The sequence below is a fragment of the Mya arenaria genome, chromosome 16 (assembly GCF_026914265.1).
Source record: "Mya arenaria isolate MELC-2E11 chromosome 16, ASM2691426v1".
Lineage (NCBI taxonomy): Eukaryota > Metazoa > Mollusca > Bivalvia > Myida > Myidae > Mya > Mya arenaria.
Window position 1 is genome coordinate 15,610,835 of NC_069137.1, and position 6,419 is coordinate 15,617,253.

A 6,419-nucleotide genomic window follows, 5' to 3' on the forward strand; every position below is an offset into this window, starting at 1 on the left:
ATTTAAACAAAGAAAACACGGAAATAATTTACAATTTAGAAGAAAAAACAAACAAATCAAAAATGCATAATTGTATTATATACACATATACAACAATTATCGAATACAACAGGTATGGTTATTAGTACATGAGAATCTTTATAACACCAAAATACACTAGTACGATAACCAATTCAAGAAATCACGCGTAGAATGAAAAATAATAATCTTGGGCATAATAAAACTGACGCTAACACCATCTGTACAGCTATAGCATATGCGTTTGATGCTATCATTATCTGACGAAATGATGCATATTTGATGCATATTAGCATACACTTGATCGCATGTTTCCAACCTGTGTCACATTTCGCCCCTTCTAAGCGTATTTACTTAATATGATTATGTAACTATTCATTTCAAGGGAATGCCGCATCACGCGTGTCATTTATGTAAAGATGGTTGTGTGTGCACTTAAATGAGTCTGTAAAGATTGTTTTCGATGTAATGCATCAAATCACGTCTTACATATGTACAGAATATTATATGATACTGTAAGTTACTTTTCCAAAAGAAAGCAACGTGACATGTTCTCTACTGTTTTTTATGTGACGTTTTAACTGAATAAAGTCATCGCCATATGTCTCACACTTGTATGGCTTCTATCACGTGTGTATTCTTATATGTGATAGGAAATAACCTTTATAAAAAAGCAGCATTATATATCTCAACGTTTTATGGCGTCTCCCCTGTGTGTATTCTTACATGTTTAAATAACATTTTCGAGATAAAGCAGCATCACATAACATTTTCGAGATAAAGCAGCATCACATGAGTCACACTTGTACGGCTTCTCGCCTGTGTGTATTGTCATATGTTTCCGCGAAGCACCTTCCTGTTTCACGCTTTTACGGTTACTCTCCTGTGAGTATTCTTAATATGTGTCGATAAACAACAAATACGAAATAAAGCACAATCGCATGTATCACACTTTTACGGCTTCTCATCTGTGTTCACGTATTCATACATGCTTTTGCCCTGTGTGTATTCTTATATGTACCTGTAAATTTATTGTCTCACACTTGTATAGATTCTCCTCTGTGCGTGTTCTTGTTTCTGCAGGTAACCTTTCTGAAAGAAAGCAGTACCACATATCTCACACTTATACGGCTTCGCCTCTGTTTTTCTTACATATATGTTAACCACCTTTTAAAGAAAACGCAGAATCACATTAAACATACTTGTATGGCTTCTCTCCTGTGTGTAGTCTTCGATGTGTCTGTCAAGAACTATGCTTAGAGAAAGCAGCACCGCATGTCTCACACTTGTACGGCTTTACTCATGTGTGTATTCGTGTATGGCCTTTAGAGAAGTTTTCTGACAGAAAGCAGCATCACATACCTCACACTTGTACGGCTTCTCTCCTGTGTGGATTCTCATATGTCTATGTAAACCACTTTTTTGACGGAAAGCAGCATCACATACATCACACTTGTACTGCTTGTCTCCTGTGTGTATTCTAATATGCCTCTGTAAATCAATTTTCTGAGAGAAAGCAGCATCACATGTATCACACTTGTACGGTTTATCTCCTGTGTGTATCCTTATATGATTCTTTAAATTACCTTTATGAGAGAATGCAGCATAGCATGACTCACATTTATATGGCTTTTCTCCTATATGTTTTCTTATACTAGTATGATTCTGTAAACAATTTTTCTGAGAGAAAGCAGCATCACATATTTGACACTTGTACGGTTTAACTCCTGTATGTTTTCTTATATGTGTCCGTAAACTATGATTCTGAGAGAAAGCAGCATGACATATCTCACACTTGTACGGCTTCAGTCCTGTGTGCATTTTTATATGTGCCTCTAGAGCGGTTTTCCAATAGAAATTAGCATTACATATATCACACCTGTATGGCTTCTCTTCCTTGTGTATTCTCATATGTCTATCTAAACTTCCTTTCCGAGCGAAATCAGCATCACATACCTCACACTTGTACGGCTTGTCTCCTGTGTGTAATCTTATATGCCTCTGTAAATCAAATTTCCGAGAGAAAACGTTATCACATATATCACACTGGCTTAGCTACTGTGTGTAGTATTATATGCTTTTGTTAATCATCTTTTTGAGATATAACAGCATAACATATGTCACACTTGTATGGCATTTTTCCTGTGTATATTGTCGTGTGTCTTTTTAAACCAGTTCTCTAAGTAAAATCAGCCTGACATATCGAACACTTGTATGGCTTCTCTCCTTTATGAATTTTCATGTGACGCTTAAAATCAGATTTCTGGGTGAAAATAGATCCACAGACTACACACTGGCTATGGCTTCACTCATGTGTGTAAACTCATGTGAATCTGAAAATGAAATACTTGTTTGTAATACTCTTTATTAACAGTGTTGTTAAATTCAAGTCAAAACGATTGTGTTGGAAATATGTATAGTCTTATTTCCATACAATTTATATAGTAAAAAGAACGATACTGTATTTTATAACCCGCATGGCAGATATCTGGTTTTAAAGATCTGCATATTCCGTGCTAAAAGCTTCGCTTATGCGCTGCAAAGGCAAAGTGGTATTGGCCAAAGAAAGCGCAGCTTTTGCTTCTTAAAAAGTTAATGGATACGGGCAGTTATTGAAAAAAACGGACCTTTTGTGAAATGACTTCATTGTTTAGATAACATAAAGTCAGCTTTCGGCTGTATTGGCTAAAAAAGCGCAACTTCTGCACAAAATCTGCGTTTTTATGCCCCCGAAGGTGGGCATATTAAAATCGCACCGTCCGTCCGTCCGTCCGTCCGTCCGTCCGGCTCTGTAACTTTCCCTTGTATGGACAGATTTTAAAATAACTTGCCACATATGTTCCACATACCAAGACGACGTGTGGCATGCAAGACTCGTGTCCCTACCTCAAAGGTCAAGTTCACACTTAGTCTTTATTCACAATGAAGGGCTGCATATAAGGACATAGAGTATAGGTTGTCGTGTCCGGGCTGTAACTTTCTCTTGTATGGACAGATTTTAAAATAACTTGCCATATGTGTACCACATACCAAGACGACGTGTCGCGTGTAAGACCCGTGTCCCTACCTCAAAGGTCAAGGTCACACTTAGTGTTTATTCACCATAGAGTGCTGCATATAAGGACATAGAGTATAGGTTGTCGTGTCCAGGCTGTTACTTTCTCTTGTATGGACAGATTTTAATATAACTTGCCACATGTGTTCCACATACCAAGACAATATGTCGCGTGCAAGACCCGTGTCCCTACCTCAAAGGCCAAGGTCACACTTAGTGTTTATTCACAATGGAGTGCTGCATATAAGGACATAAGAGTATAGGTTGTCGTGTCCGGGCTGTAACTTTCCCTTTGTATGGACAGATTTTAAAATAACTTGCCACATGTGGTCCATATACCAAGATGACGTGTCGCGTGCAAGACTCGTGTCCCTACCTCAAAGGTGAAGGTCACACATAGTGTTTATTCACGATGGAGTGCTGCATATAAGGACATAGAGTATAGGTTGTCGTGTCCGGGCTGTAACTTTCCCTTGTATGGACAGATTTGAAAATAACCTGCCACATGTGTTCCACATACCAAGACGACGTGTCGCGTGCAAAACCCGTGTCCCTACCTCAAAGGCCAAGGTCACACTTAGTGTTTATTCACAATGGAGTGCTGTATACAAGGACATAGGGTATAGGTTGTCGTGTCCGGTCAGTAACTTTCCCTTGTATGGACAGATTTTAAAATAACTTGCTACATGTGTTCCACATACGAAGACCATGTGTCCTGTGCAAGATCCATGTCCCTACCTCTAAGGTTAAAGATACACTAAGTGTTTATTCACAAGGGGATTCTGAATATAAGGACATAACAGTGTAGTTTGTGAAGTATGGGTGGTATTTTTTATGTTCAGAGGAAATTTAAAATAACTTGCCATATGTATTTGACACATAAAGGCAAGATCAATTTTTCATGTACTGACCTTGTTCGTAGGTCAATGTCACATTCGGGGGCATTCGTCACATACTGTGACAGCTCTTGTTTACTATAAAGGCGCAGTTTAAGCGAGGCTGTTGGGATAATTGGCCAAAGAAGCTCAGCGAAAGCGAAGAAGCTTCGTTTCTACAGTAAAAGTGCAGCTTTATGTGGTATTGGACAAAAAAGCGCACCATTAGCTAAGAAGCTTTGTCAAAAGCGCAGCTATTTAAGGTTTTGGCCAAAAGGTGCAGCAAAAAAGCTTCGTTTTTTCAGTATAAAGCACAGCTTTTGTGAAGAAGTTTCGTTTTTGTCATTATAAAATGAAGATTTTTTCGATATCGGCCAACGAAAACGCAGCTTTAGCGAAGAACTTATACTTTTGGTTAATTTTTCTAATAAACAAAAAAATAGTTGGTGTCAATAGGGCCAACTATAAGAACCTTCTTTAAAGCTTATATTAGGATTGCTTTAAGATATTAAACTGTAAGCTTCAAAAAGGAAAATGAAAGTCTCCATATGTTCCTATTGTTGCCTTTTTTAAAGATTTAGAGGTTCCTAACAGCTCTGGAATTACACAGTGTTAACTGTGTACAACAAACCAGATTATTAATAAGGGACTTTCTAACAACGCCTATTACAGAACCTAATTGATAATCCCAATTTTCAATAACTGGTAGGCAACTGGCAGATGGCAGGTTTATAACTCCTAGGACAACACTCTTATCAGTTGTAATGCCAGTGTAAATGTTTTTGTCTTTATATATTAATCAATCCATACTATTAAGGGTAAAAACAAGTTCATCATTAATGAGTTTAAAAACTACATCTACTTATTTTTATTGTTAAATTGTCTGAATATATGGACTGGATATTACGTCAAAACAAAAGTCCAATATGCAAACAAGTGGCATGTTGTATACAAATAGTGAATATTAACTTAAATACACAAATCAAACATTAGAACTACTTGAGCAAAAACGAACTGAAGTGTGTTTACATGTCAGCATACCACAAAACATCAAATGATGGAATTGTAACGTTTCAAATCATGGTCCATGCTCAACTCATCTAAGATAGTTAAATCACAAATTTACTTCAATAACCCCTTTAATAATCAATAATTTTCATTGGTGTGAATTCATTAATTCAATAAAAAACATCAACGTTATTTCCTAAAAATCCAAACAAAATGGCGGCTCAGACTCTTTATTGTATTTGGTACTCTTAATGCTGTCTTTTGATTGGTCCTTTTACAATCTGATGCAAATCTGGCTTATAATACATGTCGTAACATTCGATAATGGAATAAACAACGAATTGAGTTCTCCTAACAAAAATTGAAGGCATATTGAATATGTTAAATATGCAATTAAATCGAATTGGTTATTGATCATTAGGAAAATGCATTCTTCGTAAAAAACAATTGTTCCATGCTTTTGGGTGAAACGGGAGAGTGAAATCACAGTTGTGGAAATATAAATAACAAATATTGAAGTGATATTTTCACTGCAAAAAATGAGTTAAATTGTCAACTTTAAGAACTGATTTTAAAATCCATTGTAGTTACTTCCCTTTGATCAAAGCTGACTACCTCACTTTGAACTAGTAAATTATTTCAAAATAATAATTTGATCTTAAAAAAAGATTTTATACGTTTGTATAAAGGTTTTTTTTGGAATAAAGAAAACTAACCCCTTATGAGGGAATCGGCGTTTCCATTTTACAAAAACAATAATTGAAGCTGAATGCTCGAACATTTGCTTTCATATATAATATCTTTTTCAACAGTCTGACTTTGTAATACGAATTTCTTGGAATTTTTTCACAGCAATAAGCTTATAAACTAAAATACCAAACCACGCGTCAAATCAAACGAAGCGTGATTTTAGAAACGACCAGTCTACAAGCGAATACGACTGATCTCTGACAGTGAAGTTGATTTAATATCCATGTTTCATGAAACCATGTATCACGAAACATACTCTAAAACTTGTTAAAAGTCCAAATTTGTTTTGTTAACGCGTTCGACCTTTCAAATATTCATTCAGTAAATGGCGACGGGTGTAATTTGATCAGTGTCATTATGCCCTGTTCAATTTAAAAAGAAATGGTGCATTAACTTATAAACTTATATTATTAGCAACATCAATACATTGATAAACGTTTATTGAGAAATATTTACGAAATAAACCGTAGAGAAAATGATCTTTAAAAACAATAATCGAGAACTATTTCGCCATAAGCCGGCGTAGAAACGACAGTTAACGTCACCGGCGATCAAACTGCGTGTGAGGGGTTCCCACTGGTGACCGGGTAGCAAAGAGATATTCCAAAAATGGGGTATTTTGAAAGAAAAAACAACAACAATTAATCTCCGAAAATAAGCATAAAAGAAACAGAACATTTGGTAATTGCAGCGTAAGATCGTATTTTACTTTA